We start from the raw sequence: 27,112 nt of genomic DNA on the forward strand, positions 1-27,112 counted from the left end.
TGAATGTTACAAAGCCATTTTTATTTGAATTCCTGTTTCTGGAACTGCTTGTTCCTGGGCATCATTTTCAGTTTGATGTACTTATCATGCTTGGATGGAAAAGTCATTCTCTTATTATCTCTCAGGAGTTTGCATCCTGGGTCGCTGGTTGAGCAGAATTCCATGTTCAGTTCCTCTTGGTACTAACGGACACACTCCTCGATGCGTGAATCTGCCCAGGATTGGAAGATCCAGAAATACTGCACCTACATGGAGGACTCCTACTGAGTCCTCTGTGGGTGTGTGGGTCTGAAGAATGTAGGGCAGAGAGGGAAAATTATGTTAAAACTAGAAAGAGGTGTAATTTTGGTCTTATTCATAGTATGGATTTGCATGAGGCCTGTGATGAAACTTAGGATGACTCAGGGGGATAATTTAGTTGTAAGTTAGAAGATTTTTAAACTATGCTGATATTGGCAGAGGATGGCACGTTGATTGTGTTGGTTGATAAAAGAGATGACTGGTATCAACATAGCCAGATTTTTTAGTTCCTTGGGCAGCATTCTGTGAGAAGAATCTTGTTAGGGAAAAGGAGACTCTGACACGTACAGCATGTTTCTGCCTAAATACTTGAAAGTTTCTATCACAATAAGGGAGTTAGGCACCAGAGAGACATTGCTAGAATAGTTTTACAAATGTAGGTTCCAAAAAGATAAATATTTTTCTCTTGCTGTCTGGTACATGTACATGTTTTCATTTGACCAAAAGCCTGTTAAATTTTTTTTCAAGCATATGGAAGAGTACCGAGAAGATTGAACACTGCCCAATTTAACAAATGTTAGAATTTTGCAAAATTTTCTGTAAATACTTTTAAAGACCTAAAACATTGTAGATAAAATCGTAGAGCCTTTTGTACCCCTCCTCTATTCCCTTTCTTTTCTCTTCCTCCATCACAGTGGTAAATGCTGTCTAAACTTTGCTATTTATTATTACCCTTCATGTTTTAACAGCTTTGCTGTATATTATCAATATCAATTGTATGTCAATAATATATAGCACTGTTTTGTGTGTTTATAAACTTAACATAACGTGGTACTATAGAGTAGATACTATTCTGCAACCTACTTTTTCCACTCATCTTTATTTTGAGTTTTAACCAATCCAATACATGTAGATTTTCTAGTTGAGTCCTATGTAGTGCTTCATTGTGTGACTGTATCACAGTTTACCCATTCCCTATTAATGTTTTCTCTCTCTCTCTCTCTCTTTTTTTTTGAACTGGGGTGAACATCCTTAAATCATGTTTTCTTACCATGTATAATAGTTTCTCTAGGGTATATATCCCATAAGCAGAATTGCCTAAGGTATACCAACTTTACCAGACTCTCCCAAATTGCTTTCTAAAGTGTTTTTTTGGGGGCACCTGGATGACTCAGTCGGTTAAGCGTCCAACTTGGGCTGAGATCATAATCTCACTGTTTGTGGGTTTGAGCCCCATATCAGGCTCTGTGCTGACAGCTCAGAGCCTGGAACCTGCTTTGGATTCTGTGTCTTCCTCTCTCTCTGCCCCTCCTTCGCTCATGCTCTATCTCTTGCTCAAGAATAAATAAACATCGGGGCACCTGGATAGCTCAGTCGGTTAAGTGGTTAAGCGTCTGACTTCAGTTTAGGTCATGACCTTGCAATCCATGAGTTTAAGCCCCACATTGGGCTCTGTGCTGACAGCTCAGAGCCTGGAGCCTGCTTTGAATTCGTTGTCTCCCTCTCTCTTTCCCCCTCCCTTGTTCATGCTCTCTTTTTCTCAAAAAAAAAAAATAAAAAAAAAAAATAAAGTGGTTCTATTAATACTTGTTTTCTGAATCCTTAATAATATGTGGTATTGTCAGATATTAAACTTGTGTCAGTCTGGTAGAGTTGTGAAATGATACCTCATTTAATTAACATTTCCTTGGATATTAGTGGGACTGAGCATCTTTTAATATGTCTAGTCCATTTGGATTTCCTTATTTGTGAAATGTCTATATTCATACATATCCTTTCTCATTTTTCTTCTTATTTTTTTAAAATGTTTATTTATTTTTGAGAGAGCGAGAGAGTGTGAGTGGGGGAGAGGCAGAGAGAGAAGGAGATAGAGAATCCTGAATAGGCTCTGCTCCATGAGACCCTGGGATCATGACCTGAGCTGAAATCAAGACTCAGAAATGTAGCCGATTGAGCCACCCAGGTGCCCCTCTTTTCCTATTTTTCTTTTGGGGTCTCATTGGTTTTCTTACTGATTTAGAAAAGTTCTTTATATATATTTGTTCTAATCCTGTATCAGATAATTGTGTTGCAAATAACCTCAGGTCTGTGGCTTGTCTTTTTTACTTAATATGACTTTTATACAGAAGTTAAAATATGTAGGGGCTCCTGGGTGCCTCAATAAGTTACGCTTCTGACTCTTGATTTCAGTTCAGGTCATGATTTCACAGTTTGTGGTTTCAAGCCCTGCGCTGCATTGGGCTCTGCACTGACAGGGCTCGGAGCCTGCTTGGGATATTCTCTCTTTGTCTCTGTCTCTCTCTCTTTTCCCCTTACCCCACTCATTCTCATGCTACTGTGTGTGCTTTCTCTCTGTTTTTCTCTTTCTCAAAATAAATAAATAAACCTAAAAATACACATATAAAAAAAGTTAAGAGGTGCTGGGTGGATCAGTCAGTTAAGCATCTGACTTTGGCTCAGGTCATGATCTTGCAGTCGGTGGGTTCGGGCTCTGCGTCAGCCTCTCTGCTGTCCACACAGAGCCACTTCAGATCCTCTGTGCCCCTCTTTCTCTGCACCTCTCCCGCTTGTGTGCATGCTCTCTCTCAAATAAGTTAATATTGAAAAAAAAATTTTAAGTTCAAATATGTAATGTAAAATCGATCATTTTTTTCCTCCATGTAGTTTGTCCTTTTTGATTCTTGTTTTAGAAACTTTTCCCTATCCTGATATGAAATGCCACTTTCACTGTCACACATCCTCTGTGTCCATTCTGTTTCTGGGTTGTGTATTATGTTCCATTAGTCTCTTCGTTGATTTCTTTACCAATATCACACTTTTTTTTAATTGCTAGAAATTTATAATAACTCTTACTTTCTTTGGATATGTTCCTCCTAATGTATTTAAAACTTTTTAACACCTTTATTGAGGTAAAATTTATATAAGATAAAGTTTACCCATTGTAAATTACAATTGAATGGCTGTTAATACATTTGTAGAGTTTTTTTTTTTTCCCCCCCACTATGGTAAAAAATAAACAGTAAAACCTTGGTTTGCGAGCAGAATTCATTCCAGAAACATGCTTGTAATCCAAAGCACTTGTGTATCAAAGCTAATTTCAAGAACCATTGGCTCAGTTGTGATCATCTGATGTTTGGTGTCACATACTGCTTCTATTGCAAGATATCGCTCATTCATCAAGTTAAAGTTTATTAGTAATGTTTGCTCATCTTGCATAACACAGAATAAGTTACTTGCAGTCTGAGGTTTTACTGTATATAAAACATAAAATTTACCATTTTAAGGTATATAGTTCAGCAGTTACTAAGTATATTCCCATTGCTGTAGAACTATCACCACCACTCATTCCTAGCATTTTTTTAATCTTCCCGAATTGAAACTTCATCATACCCCTTAAACTCCTCATTCTCCTATCTCCCCAGCCCCCAGCAATCACTATTCTACTTTGTTTCTATGAATTTGACTACCCCAGGTACCTTGTACAAGTGGAATTGGATAGTTTTGTCCTTTTGTGTCTGGCTAATTTCATTTAGCCTGTTATCTTCAAAGTCCATGCATGTTGTAGCATGTGTCAGAGTTTCATTATTTTTTAAAATTGAGTAATATTTCAGTGTATGTATGTACAACATTTTGTTTTTCCGTGCATTCATTGATGAACACTTGGGTTGCTTCTTTTGTCTGTTGTGCATAATGCTGTTATAAACACGAGTATACAACTACCTGTTTGAGTTGCTGCTTTTTTTTTCTCCAATTTTTTTTAATGTTTATTCATCTTTGAGACAGAGACAGAACACGTATGGGGAAGGGGCAGATAGAGAGGGAGACACAGAATCCGAAACACGCTCTAGTCTCAGAGCTGTCAGCACAGAGCCTGATGCGCAGCTCGAACTCACCAACCTGAGCTGAAGTAGGATACTCAACCGACTGAGCCACCCAGGTGCCCTGAGTTGCTGCTTTCAATTCTTTGGGTATATGCCCAGAAATGAAATTGCTGGATCATATGATAAGTCTATTTCTAATTTTTTGAGGAACTGCCATACTGTTTTCCAGAGCAGTTATATATTAAGTAATCTCTATACCCAACATGGGGCTCGAACTCACAACCCTAAGATCAAGAGTTGCATGCTCTTCTGACTGAGCCAGCCAGGCTCCCTCATCATTTTATATTTTTACTAACATCATACAAGCATTCTAATTTTTCTACATTCTCAACACTTGTTTATTTCTTTATTAGAATAGCCATCCTAATGGGTATGAAGCGGGTAGAGTTTTAAAATTACACCATGGTCCAATTTAGGAATAGTTCTGTTTCCCCCAGAAGTCCCTTTTGCCCATTTGCAGTCAATCACTGCTCCCAACTTCTCCAGGTAGTCATTGATTTGCTTTCTTTATGTATTTGCCTTTTCTGGAAGTTTCCTATAAATGAATCATACAATATGTGTCTTTTGTGTCTGGCTGTTTCACTTAGGGTAATAATTTTTGAATAATTTATTCATGTATCAATAGTTTTTCCTTTTTTATTGCCAAATGGCATTCCATTGTATAGATATACAACATTTTATTTATCACTTTACTAGTTGATGGATGATTCTGGATTATTTTCAGCTTTTGGCTATTTTGAAGAATGCTGCTGTGAACATGGATAAGTCTTTGTATGGATGTATGTGTTAGTTTCTCTTGGACAGATATCTAGAAGTGAAATCGATGGGTCATGTGTTAAGTTTATGTTTAACTCTTTAAGAAAATGGCAAACTTTTCCAAAGTGATCATACAATATTACAATGCTACCAGCAGTTTATGAGTATTTCATTTTCTCTACATCCTTGTAACACTTGGTATTGTTTTTTTTTATTGTAACCATTTTAGTGGTTATGTAGTGCTATGTTATTATAGCACTATATCATATAGTATTTGTGTTTCGCCATGACTGATGATGTTGAGCATCTTTTCTTGTGTTTATTAGCAATTTGTATATTTTCTTCTTTTTAAAATTTTTTTTTAAGTTTATTTATTTTTTGGGGGGGAGGGAGGGGGAGAGAGAGAGAGAGAGAGAGAGAGAGAGAGAAAGAAAACACAAGTGGGGGAAGGGCAAAGAGAGTGGAAGACAGAGAGAATCCCAAGCAGGTTCCACACTATCAACACAGAGCCCACCACAGGGCTCCAACTCACAAACCATGAGATCATGACCTGAGCCAAAATCAAGAGTTGGATGCTTAACTGACTGAGCCACCTAGGTACCCCTGTATATCTGCTTTGGTGAAATGTCTGTTCAGATCATTTGTCCATCTTTTTTTGTTGTTGTTTGTTTGTTTTTGATCTTTTTTTTTTTTTTTTTTTTAATTTATATCCAAATTAGTTAGCATATAGTGCAACAATGATTTCGGGAGTAGATTCCTTAGTGCCCCTTACCCGTTTAGCCCATCCCCCTCCCATAACCCCTCCAGTAACCCTCAGTTTGTTCTCCACATTTATGAGTCTCTTCTGTTTTGTCCCCCTCCCTGTTTTTATATTATTTTTGTTTCCCTTCCCTTATGTTCATCTGTTTTGTCTCTTAAAGTCCTCATATGAGTGAAGTCATATGATTTTTGTCTTTCTCTGACTAATTTCACTTAGCATAATACCCTCCAGTTCCATCCATGTAGTTGCAAATGTCATTTGTCCATCTTTAAATTGGGTTGTTTTCTTCTTAACTGAATTGTGAGAATTCTTTCCATAGCCCGAATACAAGCCCTTTTTCAGATACATGATTTGCAAATATTTTTTCCTAGCGTGTCTTTTCATTTTCCTAATGATGGATTTTGAAAAGCTAATGGTTTTAATTTTGATAAAGTCCAATATATTACTTTTTAAATAGGTTGTACTTTTGGTGTTATGTCTAAGAAATTTTATTTTTTTTTTATTTTATTTTAGAGAGAGAACATGAACAGGGGAGTGGGACAGAAGGAGGGAGGGAGGGAGGGAGAGAGAGAGAGAGAGAAGGAGGGAGGGAGGGAGAGAGGAATATTAAGCAGGCTCCATGCTCAATGCAGAGCCTGACATAGGTCTCCCTCCCATGACCCTGGGATCATGAGCTGAAATCAAGAGTCAGGGCTTCTCAACCAACTAAGCTGCCCTGGTGCCCCATGTCTGAGAAATCTTTAGTTCAGATTCACCAAAATGTTCTCCTATGTTTTCTTCTGGCAGTTTTATAGTTTCAGATTTTATATTTGGTCTGTGATCTATTGTGGTTGACTTTTGTGTCTGGGGTAAGATATGGACCTAATATTTTTTCCTTTGTATAGATATCCGGTTGTCCTAGCACTTTGTTTTTTTGAAAAGACTATTCTCTGCCTATTGAATTGGCTTGACTCTATTGTTGCTTATCATTTGTCTGTAGATATGTGGGTGTATTTCTGGATGTTGTATTGTGTTCCAGTGGTCTGCTCCTTTATCTTGATGCCAATACTATACTCTCTTGATTATTGTAGCTTTAGAGTAAGCATTGAAATTGGATAATATAAATGCTCCTATTTTATTATTCTTTTTCAAAATAATTTTGACTATCTTAGGCCTTTTTAAATTTCCATACAGGGCGCCTGGGTGGCTGAGCCTTCAGCTCAGGTATGATCTCACAGTTCACGAGTTTGAGTACCACATCGGGTGAGCTCAAGCCCCACTTTGGGTTAACACGAGCCCTGCTTCTCTTTCTCTTTCTCTCTTTCTCTCTTTCTCTCTTTCTCTTTCTCTTTCTCTTTCTCTTCCTCTTTCTCGTTCTCTTTCTCTCTTTCTCTTTCTCTCTGCCCCTCCTGGGATTCTCTCTCTCTCTCTTTGCCCCTTGCTCACTTGCACCCCACCCCCCCAAAATAAATAAATAAACAAATAAACAAATAAATAAACAAACAAACAAATAAATAAATAAATTTCCATACAAATTTTAGGATAAGCTTGTCAAGATTTTGGTAAGGATTATGTCAAATCTATAAGTCATTTTGGGAGAATTCCCATTTAAGTGCTATTGGGACTTAAAGTCCATGAACATGGAACCAAACTTTTATTTATTTATTTATTTTAAAAAGTGTTTTTTTTAATGTTTATTTATTTTTGAAGGAGAGAGAGAGAGCGTGAGGGGCGGCGGGGACAGAGAGAAAGGGAGACAGAGAATCTGAAACAGGCTTCAGGCTCTGAGCTGTCAGCACAAAGGCCGACTCGGGGCTTGAACTCACGAACCGCGAGATCATGACCTGAGCTGAAGTCGAACACTTAACCGACTGAGCCACCCAGCTGCCCCATATGGAACCAAAATTTTAAACAAGACTTTTTTTTTTTTTTAAACCAAAGATTACTCTATATCATGTGAACTTAAAAAGAACATTTGGATTAATTTCTGTATATTTCTGAGAGTTTTAGGGATACTTAATTTATATAAGCACTTACTTGTCTTTAGGCCAACTTCAGTAGAACTGCTTTAAAGGATTTTATATATATATAAATATATATATTTATAAATATATATATTTATATATTCATTCATTCATTCATTCATGTATTCATTCATGCATGCATTCATGCATGCTTTAGCTCATGACCCTGATATCAAGAGTCGCATACTCTATCAACTGAGATAGCCAGGTGCCCCTAGAAATTCTTGTAGATAGAAGTCCAAATCTTCAAAGGTATACCTATTTCAGTGTGACTCCAAACCAGCAAGCCTTTTTATGGCATAACTATGGACGCAAAAGGCATCCCCAAAGAGGATGCAAAAGATGCAGACCCCTTTAAGAGCCAGTGTTACTGCCAAAGATGGCCTAAGCATTTTTGTTAAGAACCTCCTTATGACAAAGGACACGAAAGACAAAGATACAGGAAAACAATGACTTTTTCTGGAAGGCTAAGGATAACTAACTAATGGGTATCCGAAAGCAAATTCATGACAGTTACAATCCAAAGAGCTAATTCTTACAAATGTTTTTCTCCTGCTAATCTGAATTTGGAAAAGAAGGTACAAGGAGAAGTTCACCATCTTCTCCTGAACCGACAAAACCCCCAAATCCAGGAGACTGACTTTGGTAAGAATTCTTACCTTTTGCTGGCCTTTGTCAGTTGCTGGAGTATTTTTAGCTATAGTCTACAGGGCTTGTGGGGTGTCCCAGCTGTTCCTTCACAGTCACTAAAACTAAAATAAACTAAAACAGAAAAAAGTCCTTTTTCTACTATCCTCCTTGGCTTTCTGGCTGGGACCCTGTAAATTGGACTGACAAAAGACAGATTAATAAGAGCAAAGTACACAGGGTTATTTATTTAATACAAGTTTTACATGAGATGAGAGCCTTCATAAAGAAATGAAAAACCAAAGAAATGGTTAAACGTGAATGTTTTTGTGTTAATTTTTATGAAGAGTGGAAAGTTGTGGCAAAATGTTCTAAGACAAAAGGGTCTGAGCTAAGGGTAATAAGCTGGGGAAATTTAGCAAGGCCTTAATATTCATTATGTCAAGGTGCCATATTTTGGGTCAGTGTGTTCTAAACCTCATCAATAATGATGGTAAATCACATAGCTTGATAATGATGATATCCAAAAGTAATTATTTCCAGTTTGAGTATACCCATTAATGTACATAGCTAATTCTAGATTCTTTTTCTTTTCCACCTTCTGAATTATCATAGTTATTTATCAGTTTTATGGTCTTTATGAAGGGTCTTTTGGGTATTCCAGAAATTGATTCATTTTTTTACCACTTCCATCAGGGTAATGTCTTTAAAATTCTTCTGTTGGTTAGTGGACCCACTTTTTGTTCATTAGGTATTTGGCTTGCTTTTGGTGGATTTTCACAATTTAATGCTAGCACATGATAGGTGCTTAATAAATGTTTGTGATAATAGAGCTGAACCCCATTGTGAACCATTGATTTGTAACATACTTCTCTCCCCTTACCAGCTCAAGTACCTCTGTCCCTTGAATGAATGTAACTCCTGATGCAGTCACACACACGAAAGCTTAAGTATTTTCAGCTCTTGTATGTAATATTCTTGGTTAGATTCTCTGTCAGATGACACTAGTGATTAAGCCTTTGGAAAGAGCCCAAGAGTTTTCAGACTCTCTGGCTAGACAATAGCAACAACAGTGGGTAGTATACACTGACGTGATGATACTTGGCAATTCTAAAGCAACACTGGTTTTATACAGGAGCATCAGGTTAAACCAGTTAAGACTCCTTAGGCTGAAAACCTACTTTGTAGATTTTATAGTTTTATTTACTTTTTTTTTTCTCCAGAATTGTTTCCTTAAATATGTAGCAGAGATCATGGTAGATACGTATTTGTACTCAAAGATTGAGATGCTCGGCAAGAGGGCTGTTGGCTTAAAGGGAGCGAGGACAATGAGTATTTTGGGGTTCACAGTTAGACTCTTGAAGCCTCTGTCCCTATCTTGGGGAAAAAAGGAAGGGCACCCTAGGAAGGTTGGGACCTTGCCAAGATGTAGAGCAGTATCAAAGAATACTCTCTTTAGAGCACTTATAAATTTGAATTAGTTCTTACAATAGCACTGTGGTAAGCAATTATAGTTTACTAATGGAAAGGCCAAATAAAATGAAATTCAATTAATGTTTGTTAAATGTCATTAAGCACTCTACTTAGTGTTTGTCCAAAGCTCCAGAGCAGGCAACTATAAATGCAAAATCCAAATGCTGCATTTTGCCAAGAGAGCATTTTGGTCTCTGTATCTGTAAATATAAATACTTCCTGAATTATAAGATTATAGTACAGAAATTTTCTTTAGTAGAAATTAGAATGCAAGTGTTTCAAAATATACTTATTTAGGTCTTTATGTTTCATGAATTTTCAAGTAAAAAGTCGGAATTAGAAAAACAAGAAACAAACTTAACTTATAGTTGTATCTTTTTTAGTAAAGTGTTATGATTTAGTCAAATCAAACACAAGGTAAAAAACTGAACTTGAGTTCTTGTTCTATAATACTTCAAACAAATGCTTATTTGACTGAATCATAATATGAGCACTTCGTTAAAAAGTATTACAGAAGACGAAGTCAAGTTTCATTTTTTACCTTATGTTTGAAATGTTAGTATAACATCTAAATGATGGTGTCTTACAGATAAAGCTGGTGTCCCAGTGGAAATTGAAGGAGGGAGTCAAGAAATAGCTTTGGAAATTATTATGAAGGTCCTAGTCATAATGATAGCTATTCTTAGAACGATTGTAGGGGGTCAAATGAGATATACTTGGACACAAAGCACCGTTAATAGGAAGAAGAAAATGTTGGTAAATTACATTATTATCCTATAATTATTATTATTATTAATATTATATATAATTATTATTATATTATCCTATAATAATATAATTTTACCTTCGTATAGCTCTTTATATTTTTTAATCCAGTTAAATCCATCATTTTATTTGGTACTGGAATAGAGTTTGAAATATACTAAGTGACTTCTTAACATAACATGTTAATTTCAGGGATGCTATTACTTTTTTTTTTCCTTAAACTATGATTAAAAATACTAGATACTTTAGGGGCACCCAGGTGGCTCAGTTGATGGTTAAGCATCTGACTCTTGATTTCGGCTCAGGTCATGATCTTCCAGTTCAAGGGATTAAGCCCTGTATTGGGCTCTGTGCTGACAGTGCAGAGCCTGCTTGGGATTCTCTCTCTCCCCCCTTTCTCTCTGCCCCTTCCCTATTCTTTCTTTCTTTCTTTCTTTCTTTCTTTCTTTCTTTCTTTCTTTCCCTCTCTCTCTCTCACTCTCTCTCAAAATAAATAAATAAATAAACTTTACTCCCCCCCCATACACACAAACAAAAACCAGATACTTTACATTTAATTATTTTGTACTTGATTGGTACATTGATAATATTTTTCAAAGAAATATCAATTTTGTTGAAACTAGAGCCCAAGTGTTTTAATTTTCTTATCCTGGTCTCTGTTGTACCATACTACTGTAAAACGATCAATCTTCATTAAGTCCTCGGTCACTTTTTATTTAACCTGGCCAAAACAATGTTCTCTAAGAGCCTTATTTCAAAGATCTAATTTTGTACAGAGATTTGAAGGCAACGTTATAGCTACTCTTCTGTTTTCTCTGAGCTAGGTCATAGGCTAAGGAGGGGAAGAGAGAAAGAGTTCAGAAGTTGGAATAAAATCGTAGAGGCACTTGGGTGGCTTAGTTAGCTAACTGACTTCAGCTCAGGTCATTATCTCACAGTTCGTTAATTCGAGCTCCACATTGGGCTTTCTGCTGTCAGTGTGGACCCCACTTTGGATCATCTGTCTCCCACTCTTTCTCTGCCTCTCTCTCTTTCAAAAATAAATAAACATTAAAAAAAGAAGATTAAAAAACCCACACAAACTTTTAAAAAAGGTGAGTAAAATGGTGAAAATTTAAAGTAGTTTTTTGTGGAGTATGAGCAGGGTCTCAGAATTAATCAGACAGTGTAGAATTAAATTTTCTAGTAGTCACATTTTAATTAGTTAGTTAATTGATTTTTAAGTAGGCTCCACGCCCAATGTGGGGCTCAAACTCATGACCCTGAGATCTAGAGTCACATGCTCTACCAACTGAGCCAGCCAGGCATGCCCCATAGTAGTCACACTTTTAAAAGTAAAAAGAAGTAAAATTAATTTTAACAACATATTGTATGTAACCCAACAAATCCAAAATGTTATAATTGCAATATGTAATCAATATAAAAACTGAGATATTTTGCCCTTTTTTAGATGTAGTCTTCAAAATTTATTATGTTATGTTTTGGCAGCACATTTGATTTTGGACTAGCCACATTTCAAGTATCCATCAGCTACATGTGGCTAGTGGCTATCTGTTGAAAAGTGCAGTTCAAAAGTAAGTAAAAAGTAATACATTTTGAGCTGCATAGATACTGTCATCTGTTATTTACATGAATATATTATTTTTTCTAACAGTCCTTGAGATAAGGCAATTTATTTGCTAGACCTGGCTTGATGAACTCAAGGGAAGTTGATACATTAAAAAAAAAAAAGGTGAGATCCAGTTAGAAGGAAGTTTATTCTACAGGAGGAGGCGGTGCCAATACTAAATTTAATACACCATCCTATGTAGATACATCCACCTTGTCATATGAAAGCTATGTACAACTGTATATATCCTTTAAAGGTATAGAAAAGGTAGTATACTACATACAGCACTCTGTATCTTGCTTTTTTCCCACTTAATATACCTTGGAGCTGCTTTGTTGTTTTTAAAGTCTATATTATATTCCATTGTATGAATGTACCATAATTTATGTAGCCAATTTGCTATTTATAGTTGTTTTCAATATTTTGCCCTTAGAAACAGTGCCATAATGAATATCTTTGTATATATGTGTTGAATACATATGTGAATATCTGTAGAATAAATTCTTACAAGTGAAATTTCTGGTTTAAAAGGTAGGTATACATTTCTTATTTTATAAATATTGCCAAATGCAATAGAAGTTATACTAGTTCACACTCTAAACTAGTAGTGTGAATAAACTTTTTCTGAAATAGAACTGATTCTCCAAACTGAGTCTTAGTAGAAAACAAAATTTATAGATTTAAAACATTTTAGGGGCGCTTGGGTGGCTTCAGTTGGTTAATCACAGGTCTTTGGCTCAGGTCATGATCTTGTAGTTTGTGAGTTCGAGACTTGCATCAGGCTGTCTGCTCTCAGCACAGAGCCTTCTTCGGATCCTCTCCCTCTCTCTCAGCTCCTCTCCAGCTTGTTCTTTCTATCTCTCAAAATAAATAAATAAACTTTAAAAAGGTGTTTTTATTGTGCTATTCTAATAGAAGAGGCATAGGTAACCACCCCCCCCTTTATCTTGAGATGATCCTCTTTTTTTTTTTTTTTTTCTTTTAATGTTTATTTTTGAGAGAGAGAGAGACAGTGCGAGCAGGGGAGGGGCAGAGAGCAAGGGAGACACAGAATCCCAAGCAGGCTCCAGGCTCTGAGCTGTCAGCGCAGAGCCCGATGCGGGGCTCAAACCGACAAGCTGTGAGATCGTGACCTGAGCCGAAGTCGGAGGCTTAAATGTCTGAGCCACCCAGGCTCCCCTTGAGGTGATCTTCTTGAGCCACCTCAGAGGAACCCCTCAGGTTCCAGAGTATAGATTGAAAACACTGATTGTAATCCAGCTCCTCTTACTTTATGTATGAAGAAAAGGGTTCCAAAGAGATGGAGCTATTCCTCCAAGACCTCCTAAAAGGAGAAAAATAGGAAAAATAGGAAAAATAGGAATGGCTCTGAAATGTATATGAAAGGAATTTCTTAGTGTTCTCTGTAACAGACTGACCTCAATTAATGACTTTTAAAGAATCAGACCTCTTAAAAATAGCGCTTGGTGTTTGATTTTTTTTTCATAAGCTTCATGGTTAGTGGAGACCTTGGCAGCTCCTGGCGTTGGGAGTAGAATAGGGAACTTGACTGATGATGGGGTGGGGGGGGAACCAAGGGAGAGAGTCCTTGCCTTCACGTTTCTTTTTTTTTTTTTTTAATTAATTATTTTTTTTTAGAGAGTGTGAGCATGAGAGGGGCAGAGGGAGAACAGGGAGAGAGGAGAGTATGAGCAGGGGAGAGGGGCAGAGGGGGAGAGAGAGACAGACAGACAGACACAGACTGAATCTTAAACACACTCCACAGAGCCCAAAACGGGGCTTGACCCTACAACCTTGGGATCATAACCTGAGCTGAAATAGTCAAGACATTCAACCAGCTGAGCCACCCAGGTGCCCCTTTGCCTTCATATTTCTGGATGTGGCAACAACTGATCTGAAAAGCAAAGGGGCAAAGACTCAGCTGAGGAGGATGAGGTGGTATAGGAGAAAAAAAATCTAGAGTGCCTAGTCCAGTGCCTGGTCCATTGTAGCTGCTAGTTATGCTAGTTCTGTGTTAGTGGAAGTATAGATTGGTCTAGCCATTTTGGAAGGAAGTAATCAGATTATACATTATGTGTACTCCATGATCCAGAAGCTCTTTCCCTAGGTGTATATCTGAAAGAAATTCTCACACAGTACATAACTGGTTGTTCATTACGGTGTTATATGTTTATGGAAAATATACTTGTTGTCCTTCTCTTTCCCCAATGATGGGTAAATTAGGATAGATTTCTACCACTAAGAATTATCTAGCAATTTGAAGCAGTGGACTACATGTGCACAGGCAATGTGATGTCTCTTAAAAACATGATGCTGAATAAAACAAAGAAACAGACTGGCATATGTAACACAATAGCATTTATATAAATTAAAAAATGCATTAAGTAAAACACTGCATAGTTTGTAAGAAAACATGTGAACACGTAAATATATTACAGTGACTGCCTAAATTGAGGGCTAATGGGAGTGGGATAAAGGAGAATAAATAAAATAAAAATATGTAAGTGTAAAATGTAAAACTTCATTTCTCTAGTGAAGTGATGTTCGAAGCATCTACTAGTTGACTAGGAGGATATCTACAGACCACTACCCTGTGTCTCCCATTGTTATTACCTTTGGGAATAATTCTTTCTTTTCTTTTCTTTTCTTTTCTTTTCTTTTCTTTTCTTTTCTTTTCTTTTCTTTTCTTTCTCTCTCTTTCTTTTTCTTTTTCTTTTCTTTTCTTTTTAAATGTTTATTTATTTTTGAGAGGGGGAGAGAGAGAGAGACAGAGTGTAGGCTGGGGAGAGGCAGAGAGAGAGGGAGACACAGAATCCGAGGCAGGCTACAGGCTCTGAGCTGTCAACACAGAGCCTGATGCGGGGCTTGAACTCGAGCTGTGAGATCGTGCGTGACCAGAGCCAAAGTTAGACGCTTAACCAACTGAGCCACCCAGGGGCCCCAGGATAATATTTTCTGATAATAAATTATCGTTGGAACATTTTTGTTGTTAATCTAGCTATACTTAAAGTGAATGTTTGGGGTTCACGTTTCTGAAATCTTCCTCTTTTTTTAGCCTTTATTTCCTCTTCACTTTTTCTGTTACTATATGTTCTGTTTGGTTGTTACTTAAATACAGAATATACTAGCCTCATTGTTTATATCTCATTTAGATACTACGTATATTACCAGCACTATATGTTGTCATTCTTAGAAGATGATACTGATACTTAGTGATGAGTCATATGAGATATTTTTCAGTGTCCTCTTAGATAATGGCTTTTTTTTTTTTTTTTAATTAAAGGAAGGGAAAAAATACTTGGAATAAAGAACTGACTAGTTTGATCCATTACCCTATATAAAACTTATGTTATTTATCTTGCTTTTCCTAAGAATCTCTGCTTAGGACAGATAAAAGTACTGACTCCTAGAGAGTTCCCTGAGGTAGCAGTAAGATCTTGGGTAGAATATCATATAAGAAACAACACCCCCTACCTGTTTGCAATTTTTGTTGCTAGAACTACTCTTCTTTTTGTAGGTCACGAACTTTTGAGTAGCCTGAGTTTGGGGTTAGCCTTAATTGAGATTTTGGTTGTTAATGTGTACCACCCAGTCCGGTGCTCCAGATTAGCAACTAGAGAAAGGAGCTGTGATGGAATTAAAGTAACCTTGGCAACCATTATAATGTAAATGAGCCTTCTTGGGAAGGAAGTTGAGAGCGTGGGCACTTGTTAGGGCATTCCTTTTAGCTTTTCAAGTAGAGCGGACTAGCATTTTGCTATTTTAAAATCCTGGTGTAGCTGCTCCTCAGACACCATCAGATCAAGTTCTGTGCCATTCTAGCCTTTTTGAGTTTTCTGAGAAGCTAATACCATGTTTTAATAAGTATATAAAGCAAAATGAATCTCAAAATGATGTGCTTATGCTCTTCATACACGTGAAGACCTCTTTTTCCTTTGCTAACATTGCCTTTTTCTCATTGCCTTCTGCCTCTAACATTGCAGCAGCTCTGCCCCAAATCTCTGATGCACAAAGGAAGCCACTTAAGTTTCCGGAGAAACAGTGTGGTGTATACCTAACAGACCCTGTGGCCAAGATTTGGCTTATGATAGAACTGGTAATGCCAAGGCTACAACTTAAGCCGTATAAAAGAGACAAATCCTCGGTTTCAAATCTTAATTTTTTTGTTTTAGCCTTTAGGCTTTAAGAAAAAAAATTCTTATATGTTTGGAGTTTTAATGCAGGCTTACTCTTTGTGGATTTAGAGATTGGATGATGAGGGGAGTAACAAAAGTGAAACCAAAATTATGACCAAACTGGGGTTGAGTTGCTAAATTAAGTACTATACTTGTTTACTGCCTCCCTGATGAGTCCAGTGGTTTTAACAAAACTTGTGAGTGAAAAGCTTGGGTTTCTTATTGAAGGTTAACCATTGTTATGCTGTTGGTGCTGAGCAAATAGCTTCCATCAGCCTCGGTTTTCACTTTGTAAAGAGTGAAAACAAGGACTCTTTCCATTATGGGGAAATATTTACAAACGGAATAAAATAGAACTAGTGGTATGATCAAGGATATCATCTGATGTAAGGTAAATTCTAAAATTTAGGGTAATATGTCTCACATATCCTCCGTAGCTTCTTTCAGTTAAGGCTTTTAAAACATATTATTAGTTCGGGGCTCCTGGGTGGCTCAGTCAGTGGAGTGTCCAACTTCGGCTCAGGTCATGATCTCATGGTTCGTGGGTTTGAGCCCTGCGTTGGGCTTTGTGGTGACAGCTCAAAGCCTGGAGCCTGCTCAGGATTCTGTGTCTCCCTCTCTCTCTGCTCCTCCCCTGCTCACACTGTCTTTCTCCCTCTCTCTAAAAAATAAATAAACATTAAAAAAAAATTTTAAAGAAAGAAAAAAATATTGTTATTTTGATTTTTAAGTCTTCTTCCTCCAACCTTACCATTTTGTTGAGTTGTCATTCAGATCAGCTCAGATACCCTTTTATAACAACTGTCTTTGTTGGCTTAGCCATCCATCAACAGGTAAGTTGATCTTGAAGTTCAAATATCTGAGCATTTATTATATGAAAAGCTTGAAACTGTGTGCATGGTGAATAAGTTTAAAATATGTAAAAGAATAATTCCTACCCTTTAATAGTCGTTCAAATACTTGGAAACAGCTCTAAATGTTCCTTTTCCTGCATCAGAGCTTCTCTGTGGAAATCATTCCTGATTCTCTTGGTCATTCTTCATATGATTTAGTTTGCCAGCCTTGTTACCACCTTCCTGGTTATCCTTTTCCAGATCTATTATATATGGTTAGTGTCACCTGTAAGAGGTCATATACTGAATCATGATTCTAGGATGTTGCTTGACCTGTTGCAGTTTTCTTCTTTGTACAGGTCACTGTACTGTTATTTTATTAATTAAGTTTGTGTAGGCTTTTTAAGCTGAAACCTCATAATGAAGGCTCATCTTGAATTAACACTCAATTGTTAAAAAGTAACAACAGGTCCAAAATGGAGTCACTTGTACTAGGCCCACCTCACCAAACCAAGATTTAATTAATATTTAACTTAATTGCAGTTTTGACCTTCCCTAGGAATGTAATCTTAACTGGTCAGTCTGGAATTTCCTAGCCAGCACCAGTAGGGTTATCCTGCTTCATAGACCCTGATTTTCTCCAAAGGAAGGTGACCTTGCCAGAAATAATTTTTTCACTAATGACTTCCTTTTCCCATTCCTTCTCAGCCTCTGAAAACTTTTCCTTTTCTGTAGCTCTTTGGAGCTTCTTTCTATTTGCTAGATGGGATACTGCTTAATTCATGAATTGTTAAATAAAGCCAATTTGATCTTTATTGATCTTGAATTTTTGTTATTTAACACAACTAAATTCTCAAGTAATGATCAACTAATGTTAAAATTAATTTCTTACCAGCATTATACTTTTTTTTAAATAACTATATTTACATTTATCCTTCATAAATTTCGTTTTGTATTTTCAGTCCGTTGTTTTTATCTCTTCAGATATTTTTTATTTTGTTGATTGTGTCTTTCATGGCATTATCTAATCTTCCTAGCTTTATATTACTAGCAAAATATATAAACTACCTCTTAAATCTTCAGCGTGTTGATAAACATGTACCACAGCAAGGCCAAATAAAGAGCCTTGCTAACATTAGAGCCTTCCATCCAGATTGATATTAAGCCATTGATTAATAATGTGAGGATGGTTGTTTAACCAATTTTAAAACCATTACCTGACTAGCATGAGAAATCTTATCTTGATTTCAACAAGATGTATTTGACCTACTCTATGTTATTTATCTTATCTTTCAGTCTAGTAATTTTGCCAAAAATAAAATTAGGTCAGCCTGATTTTTTTTCTTATTGAGCCAATTCTGGTTTCTGGTGCTATCTATACCCCTTCCCTACCCTGCAAAAATCTGGCATAGAATTTTGCTGGGACTCTTTGGTAAACTCTTAATCTGTATTTCTGAGAATTTAGTCTCTCTCTTTTTTCCTTTGAAATTGAGGAAATTGAAATAGAATTTTGTTTCTAGTCTTCTAGCTTCTTTTCTATTTTCCATGAGCTATCATGGAGATCTCAGTGTTTTAGGCTATAATTTATCTGGTTCTAGAGATTTGAATGTACTAAAAAGTTACTGGATGCTCTTTTATTATTTTTTCTTCTGTCTCAGACTTCAGTTTCCTCTTAAACATGTGTGTTCTGCTCTTTCCAATCTGGAAGATTATTCTTGAAAAAGAAATATAGAAGCAAAATAAGAGTGGAATAGGTTTGATTTTCTGTAGCATCTTTGAACATAATGTATGTTAAAAGGTCTGTATCATCTTTTTGTATCCAACTTTGCTGAAAAAAGACTCTATATTAGCACTGTATAAGCTTATATTGATCCTCTGTTATGTGCCAAGTACTGCATTAGATTCTTGGACTCAAAGATGAGTAAGACATGGTCTTGTCTCTTAAGGAATTCACAATATAGTTGAAGAGATACATATTTATATAAATAGCAAGATAATTGCTAATAGAGGATGTTTAAAATCCTGTGATGGAGCAATCAGTTGTGTTTAAGGTGGTAGGTTTATATGAACCTCCACAGAGGAAGCTCTGTTTAAGTGGATTCTTTTTTTTTTTTTTAGAGAGAGAGAGCGCTCAAGTGTGAGCAGAGGAGAGGGGCAGAGAGAGAGAGAGAGAGAGAGAGAGAGAGAGGTAGAAAATCTTAAGCAGGCTCCATGCCTAGCGCGGAGCCCAACTCAGGGCCTAATACCATGCACGACACTGGGATCATGACCTGAGCTGAAATCAAGAGTCGCATGCTCGACTGACTGAGCCACCCAGGTGCCCCAGTTTAAGTGGATTCTTAGAGGAAGTATGGACATTTTGGGTGGATTGGGATGTTACTGGAGGAAGAACTTTTTTTTTTTTTTTTAATGAAGAACAGCATGTATAAGTAGATGGAGGGTAAGGGCCAATATGATGGAGAAATCTTAAAATAATCCTATAGTATGGTTGCAATATGGAATATAAAGGGGAGTCCCAGGAAATGAGGCTGGAGAGACAAGCAGGATCATATCAGAAAGAGCCTTTATACTGTGATAGAATTTGGACATCAGTAGGCACATGGGTGTCACTGAAGGGTTTTAAGCAAGGGATGTGATCAAAACTAGCGTTGTCAGAGTCCTTTTTTATGCTATATAAGTCAGTTTAGGCTAGGTTATATTGTGCCAACAAACAATCCCCCAATTTTATTTTATTTATTTATTAAAAAAATTTTTTTAATGTTTATTTTTGAGAGACATAGAGCACAAATGAGGGAGAGACAGAGAGAGGGGGACACACAGAATCCCAAGCAGGCTCCAGGCTCTGAGCTGTCAGCACAGAGCCTGACGCGGGGCTCCAACCCACAAACCACAAGATCATGACCTCAGCCAAAGTCAGACGCTTAACTGACTGAGTCACAGGCGCACCAACAATCCCCCAATTTTAGTGGCTTATAATAATAAAGGTTTATTTTTTGCTAATGCTGCATTTTTATCTTGCAGCCCATTTCTAGGACCCAGGCAAGAGATGCACCTCTTGTCTAAGATATTAACCTTGTGATACAGGGAAATGAGACATTACTCTGAAAGCTGCTATTCAGACGTAAGATGTGTAATTTCCTCATATTTCTTGGTCTACAACAGGTCATATGGCCAAGCCTGACATCAGCTGTGCGGGAACCTGACATCAACTGGGCAGAATGTCTAATCCTCCAGGAGGGAGGGGAAATGAATATTTTGAATAATAATATCTACTTACATGCATCAAATTCTGTTTCTTTACTTTCTGAGATTAGTCAGAACTGCTGGTAGCCATGTTCCTAGTGACTTAAAGTAACCTGAGGGAATGATGATAGTAGTGTGCAAAGAAATAGGAGACTAGAAAATGTCCTCACAGCTTTAGTCTCTGCATTTGCTGGGGCTGCTGTGGTTCCTGAAAGTTTTCTAAGTATTTGTGAACTAATAGGAGAGTGCCATGATCAGACTTGTATTTTAGATTACTTCAGATGCAGTATGGAGAATGGGAAGAATGCATTAGAGTAGAAGCAGGAAGAACAGTTAGTACCTTATGCAGAAAGAATGGTTAATAATCTGTTTCAGATATGGAAGTATAAACTAGGGCCCTAATAGTGGGATTGGAAAGTTGAAGATGAATATTTTTAGAGTCACCCCAGAGGTAGAACCAGGTTCTGGTTATTGTAGGGAGAAGTGAAAGAGAAGAGCGTTATGGTCATTTAGGGCATTTGGGTGGATAGGATATGTGGGTGGATGGTGGTGTCATTCACCAACATAGGAGGTAAAATAGTAGTGGGAGAAGCTACCTTAATTTTAAACATGTTGCGTTTGAGATATCTGTGGAACATCTAAGTGGGAGTGGCTAGTAGACAAACTGGACATGCTCTTATGGGGCTCAGAGGATGTAAAGAGTTATTACAATGGTGATTCCTGGGATGTAAGGGTAAGAAATCATGGATAAGAAGGAAAGGGAATAGGGGCGCCTGGGTGGCTCAACCAGTCAAGCGTCCAGCTTCGGCTCAGGTCATGATCTCACGGTTCGTGAGTTTGAGCCACATGTCGGGCTCTGTGCTGACAGCTCAGAGCCTGGAGCCTGCTTCAGATTCTGTGTTTCTCTTTCTCTGTCCCTCCTCTGCTCACACTCCATCTCTGTCTGTCAAAAATGAATAAACATTTTTTTTAAAATTTAAAAAAAAGAAAGAATGGGAATAAAGGAAATGGCCAAGAGGTTGAAAGGAAAAGGATCAGTGAGCTGAAGTCAGTGTGAGAGCATAGTAGGAGTAATTGAACAAACAAGCTAAAAGGAGAGACCAGAGAGCAAATTACCCAAATAAGGTCTTCTGGACATGCAACAATTTCTGGTGATGATAAGATCTGGAGTGTAATTTTGGTAGTGATTAGCTGAGGTAGAATGAAGGAGAACATCATTAGAGATAAGCTGAAGGAACTTGAAGGCCAGATCTTCATGGGCCACCCACATGCATTGTTGAAATTACCTGATGTTGCAGAACTTCTGGTTGTCTACTCAATATCCAGTTTTTGTTTTTGTTTTTAATATTTATTCATTTCTTGAGAGAGAGAGTGGGAGTGGGAGAGCGGCAGAGAGAGAGGGAGATACAGAATCTGAAGTAGGCTCCAGGCTCTGAGATGTCAGCACAGAGCCCAATGCGGAGCTTGAACTCACAAACTGCAAGAACATGACCTGAGTGGAAGTCAGACACTTAACTGACTTGAGCCACCCAGGTGCCCCATCAATATCCACTTTCTAACTGCTTCCTTCTAACAGATCTTTGCGCAATGTGCACTGGAAAAACTATACTTGGAATTAGATTCAGCTGCATTTGGCAGTAACCACCAAAAACAATGGTTTATATGCACATGAGTTTATTTTCTCATAAAATACACTGTCTTTCTTCATGTAAAATCATCATCGTTTCATATCTTTTATAGCATTTATGGTATTTATTACATTCTGAATAAGTTATTTGGGTGATTTATTAATTCTGCTGACCTGTAACCCTAAGAATGTATGTATTGTATTTACAAAGAAATACAGAGATAAGCATTACAAGGTTAGTATGGCAACTCCGCAAAGATTAGGGACTCCGTCCCCAATGACTTCTGTCATTTTGCTTCATCATTCTGTTGCTTCTGTACTTTCACGGTTCAAGGTGACTTCTGGAGCTCAAGGCATTATTTCTGTATTATAACCATCAAGAAGGAGGAAGGGCAAAGGCAAAAAAAGGCCTTCCCAGAACCCCCATCCAACAATTTCCACCTACCTTTCATCTGCTAAGCCCAGGTTAATGATGGAATTTAGGATGACTAGAATCTGAGAGATGAATTTAATAGATGACAGCTAGGAGAGGAGGAAATGACATAATTGAATGGCATGACCTTAACAGAGTTGCTTTTTATAAGAGAGTGAAGAAATAGTTTACTGGCAGAGTGTTTGGCAAGTGCAGAGGTTCTAAGGGGGGTATACCAGCGATTTTAAGGAATAGCGAAGAGGCCAGTGCAGCTGGAGTAGAGAGAGAGAGTTGTATAGATGAGGCCAGCTGGTAACAGGGAGACATATCATACATGGTCTCGATAGGTCATATTAAGGATTTTAGGCTTTGGCTTTGGGTCTGAATGAGATAGGAAACCATTAGAAAGTTTCAAGCAGAGTGTGGCATGATCTGACCTAAGTTTTAACTAGATCATTCTGGCTGGAAAGTTGAGAATAGACTGAAAGGGGTCAGTAAGGAGACCATTTAGGAGGTTACTCCAATGACCAGATGAGAGATGATGATAGTTTGGATCTGAAAATAGCAGTGAAGATGGGAGGAGTGGGTTAGGTTCTGCGTATATTTAGAAAGTAGATTAAACCGGATATGCTAATGAATTCGACTTGTGTTTGAAAGAAAGAGAGGAATTAAGGATGACTTCAGAGCCTTTGGCCAGAACAACCATAAGGATGAGGACAACAGGGAAACATTGTTTAAAATGAAGATAATTGTTTTGGTACAGAGACTTACTGTAGGTGTAGTCAGTATCTTCCTGTTTCAATATATTCCTGTTGCTTGTCTGTATCCATTTCTTCCTTCTCAGTGTACATTTAACTGACTTTCAGTACATTCATTCACTATTTTGCTCAACAAATGTCTGTTGAACAATTATAAAGTGTTCCAGCCTTTATCAGTTCAGTTTTCTTTGGTTGCAAGTTGACTTAAGCAAAAAAGAAAGGGAGGGTGAGAGAAGGGGGATATTATAAGGATAATAGGAGTAACTCACAAAATCAAAGGAAATGCTGAAGAATCATACCTGGGAAGAGCCCTGAACCATAGTGTCATCTCACAGAAGTTTAGGTAGCATAATGGACATCATGTTTTTATTAGGGTAACCTTATCTGGATAAATTGCTCGTATCAAGTATCAAATTTAATAATGATACTGAGCTAGATGCTGAGGTAGGAGTGGTGGTGGAGGAGGCATCCAAAGCTTGAATAAAATAGAATATATACTCAAAGTTTTAATAGCATTGAGTAATAAATCATATAGTAACTTATTCAAATTAGAATGTAATAAATACAATAAAAGATGAAACAAAGATGATTTTATATTAACAAAAATAATGTAGTTTTAATTTTAGATATAAATAGGTTTTAAAGGAAAGATAAGCAAGAGAAAACATTGAAGAGAAACTTTTTTGTTCATTAATACAACATGAGAATATTATTTATGTTGTAAAGACATAAAATATGATGTATCCATATTATGTAATAATATACAGCCATCAGAAATTATGTTGCCCAGACATACTTAATGAGAAGGGGAAGTGATCATTATATTTTAAGTGAAAACAAAATGGGTTATAAAATAACATGAACAGAAAATATCAATTTAATTTTTTTTTTTTAATTTTTTTTTCAACGTTTTTTTTTTTTTATTTTATTTTTGGGACAGAGAGAGACAGAGCATGAACGGGGGAGGGGCAGAGCGAGAGGGAGACACAGAATCGGAAACAGGCTCCAGGCTCCGAGCCATCAGCCCAGAGCCTGACGCGGGGCTCGAACTCACGGACCGCGAGATCGTGACCTGGCTGAAGTCGGACGCTTAACCGACTGCGCCACCCAGGCGCCCCAATATCAATTTAATTTAAAGAGAGAGTGAGTGTGTGTGTGTGTGTGTGTGTGTGTGCGCATGCATGTGCTCTCTAGTTTATAGAGTTTACATTATCCTTATTAGATTTGGAAATTTGTGTGGATTAGTGTGGATATGAGGTGGAGGTGAGGGTAGTATAGAAGGCAAAGAAAACAGTCAGGCTGTTGTAATTATCCAAGTAGGAGAAGATAAAGGCCTGTCCTAAGACAGGAAATAGAAGAAATCTAATAAGAGAGATATTAAGATGGGGGTAGAATTGATGGAATCTGGTGACAATTGTGTGTTGGGGTGGACGCACTGTGTGATAAGAGAGGAAGATGAGTTTCTAGTCTTGTATAATTGGATAAATGGTAGTACTACTTCTAGTTTATGTCGTAGTTCTTATAACACTAGTAAAAGCACTGAAAATGTCAAATTATCTGTGTTAAGAAAAAAATGGTGAGGGGAAATATCTAGAGAGACAGATGAAAGTGAGAAATAATTTCTTTTGAAGATTTTTTAGACTTGCTATTTTGATCTACGTTTACTATTGTACTCTTGGTTCTAATTTAAACTAGTAATTTCTAAGTCTGAGTTTTAGAATTTATGGGATGATTTTTAAATCCCTGTACGATCTTCAGGATCTTGTTTTTATCATATGTACTAAACTCATTTTTATTGTAGACCCTAAAGAAGATCAGTTTGACAGAGTATTGTGATATAAGGAAGTAGAAAAATTTGAGTATTAAAAAGCTGTAACTTTGAGGGAGGCATTAGGGAGCTTTAGTAGGGTTTATGCTTTTGGAGACAGCATCAGTGCTGAGCTGAATCTTTTCCTTTGTTGAAACAAAAAAGATCTTGAAGCTTGTGTGGTGGGCTGAATTTCTCTTTTGGTAGAATGTTCTAGCTTTTGAAAATAAATAGATCTCTTGACTTTTTAAAATAGCTTTATTAAGATATATTTTCATGCTGTGACGTTCATTCATTTAAGGTATACAGTTCAGTGTTTGGGCTCAGAGAGATGGGGAGACAGAGAATCCAAAGCAGGCTCAGAGCTGTCAGCACAGAGCCCGATGCGGGGCTCAAACTCACGAACTGTGAGATCATGACCTGAGCTGAAGTTGGATGCTTAACCGAATGAGCCACCCATGCACCCCTACAGTTCAGTGTTTCTTTTATGTTTATAAAGTTGTGCGACCATCACTGTAATCTAATCTTATTTTAGAACATATTCAGCATCCCCAAAAGAAACCTGTAGTAATCACTCCCCTATTCCTCCTCCTACTCCACTCTGCCCTCACCACCTCCAGGCAACCGTGAATCTATTTTCTGTCTCTGTAGATTGGCCTGTTCTGGACATTTCATATAAATGGGATCAAACAATACTTACAGACCTCTTGACTTTTAAAGTCTTTCCCGTCCTAAATTTATTATTTTTGTGTTTCATATTTTTAAAGGTCACCTGAAAGTTTATAGTATTTATAGCTCTATCTTGCCTGATAAATTTGTTTGATTCTACTTCATATTTGTGCCCCATCGTTTAATACAATACTTTGTACATAATATATACCAAATGATTTGTAGTATTTCATGTTTTTTTTTTTAATGTACATTAAAAGGTATGCTTTGTTGATACTGTTCCAGTGTCTGAAATTCATTTACTGTTTTTTATTTCCATTTTCTCCCCTAACTTCTTACTTTCTAGCTGAATAGTGTTTATACTTACACTACTGCTGGAAAGTTTTTTATTCCTGCAGATTTATTTAGTTACATAGTACCTTGTAGGAGAGAGGTCAGAAGTTTACTGAAAAGAAAATGAAACCCATTAGGAAACTGTTAGTTTTACCTTTATTTTATTGTTATTTTTTTTTATTTTGAAGTCATCTCTACACCCAATATAGGGCTCAGACTCACAACCCTGAGATCAAGAGTCACATGCTCTACCGACTGAGCAAGCCAAGCACCTTGAAACTGTTAGGTTTATCTTAATACTTCATTTCTCAGTTCCTTTAGATCTTACCTCATTTTTCTTCCTTTTTTTTCCCCCCTCTTTTTGAGTTTTGCTGCCTATGGCTTTTTGGATTGTTTTTCCTATCATATACTTTACATTTGACAAAAGGTGAAAAGTATACTTGGGATTCCTACAAATGCCACATAAAATATAACAAACACTATTTTATTTATTTATACTTTTAAGTGTATTTATTTTGAGAGAGAGAGAGCGTGCATGCAAGTGGGCGAGGGGCAGAGAGAGAGGGAAAGAGAGAGAATCCCAAGCACACTTCGTGCTGTCAGCGTAGAGCCCTATGCAGGGCTTGATCCCATCAACTGCAACATCATGCCTGAGCTGAGATCAAGAGCTGGACGCTTAACTGACTGAGCCACCCAGGCACATTATTTTAAATTCCATAATTGAACTTGTTAAAAAAAAAAAAAAAAAAAGGAAAATCCTCAAGGGGAAATAATGAAGAGGGAATTAAAAAACAAAGTGGTAAATACATAAGTTAAAACTATGGCCTTGAATAATTAAGAGGCTTCAATTTCAACAACCATACAGGAACAGGAGACTTTCCTGTCTCCCTCCATGAAGCTACATTCCTCAGAAGGTCACACTACTGAAAAGATGGTGATCTAGAAAAACATCTGTCTAGCAATATGATGTCAAGAAGTTTGTCCACACTGTATGAGTCCTAGGTAAAAAAAATTTTTCTGAGAATTGGTTGCCATGGGCTTGTTCTCCTGTATTTTGGTTTAGAATGTCCCTCTTTGCAGTTTCAGCAACCCAAAGCTGAGAAATTAACATAAAAGGTAGCCCTGAATCAGTCAGTGACAG

General features: G+C 37.1%; 1 protein-coding gene and 2 long non-coding RNA genes across 6 annotated transcripts in view; 2 read left to right on the forward strand and 1 right to left on the reverse strand.

Annotated features, from left to right (window-relative positions):
• Positions 1–15,878, reverse strand: LOC122234677. The gene is made up of 2 exons (XR_006212577.1): positions 15,589–15,878; positions 1–288 (listed from the first exon to the last, which is right to left on the reverse strand). It is a non-coding gene; the product is annotated as an uncharacterized LOC122234677 (long non-coding RNA).
• The window catches only part of AHCYL2 (adenosylhomocysteinase like 2), a 165,145-nt gene that overhangs the window by 11,964 nt on the left and 126,069 nt on the right, over positions 1–27,112 (forward strand). The gene's annotated exons all lie outside the window — the stretch shown is intronic.
• Positions 12,041–27,112, forward strand: part of LOC122234679 — an 18,546-nt gene continuing 3,474 nt past the window's right edge. The window contains exon 1 of the long non-coding RNA XR_006212579.1: positions 12,041–12,079. This is a non-coding gene — a long non-coding RNA (uncharacterized LOC122234679). The remainder of the gene's footprint in view (positions 12,080–27,112) is intronic.

The sequence above is a fragment of the Panthera tigris genome, chromosome A2, assembly GCF_018350195.1.
Source record: "Panthera tigris isolate Pti1 chromosome A2, P.tigris_Pti1_mat1.1, whole genome shotgun sequence".
NCBI classification, from domain to species: Eukaryota; Metazoa; Chordata; class Mammalia; order Carnivora; family Felidae; genus Panthera; species Panthera tigris.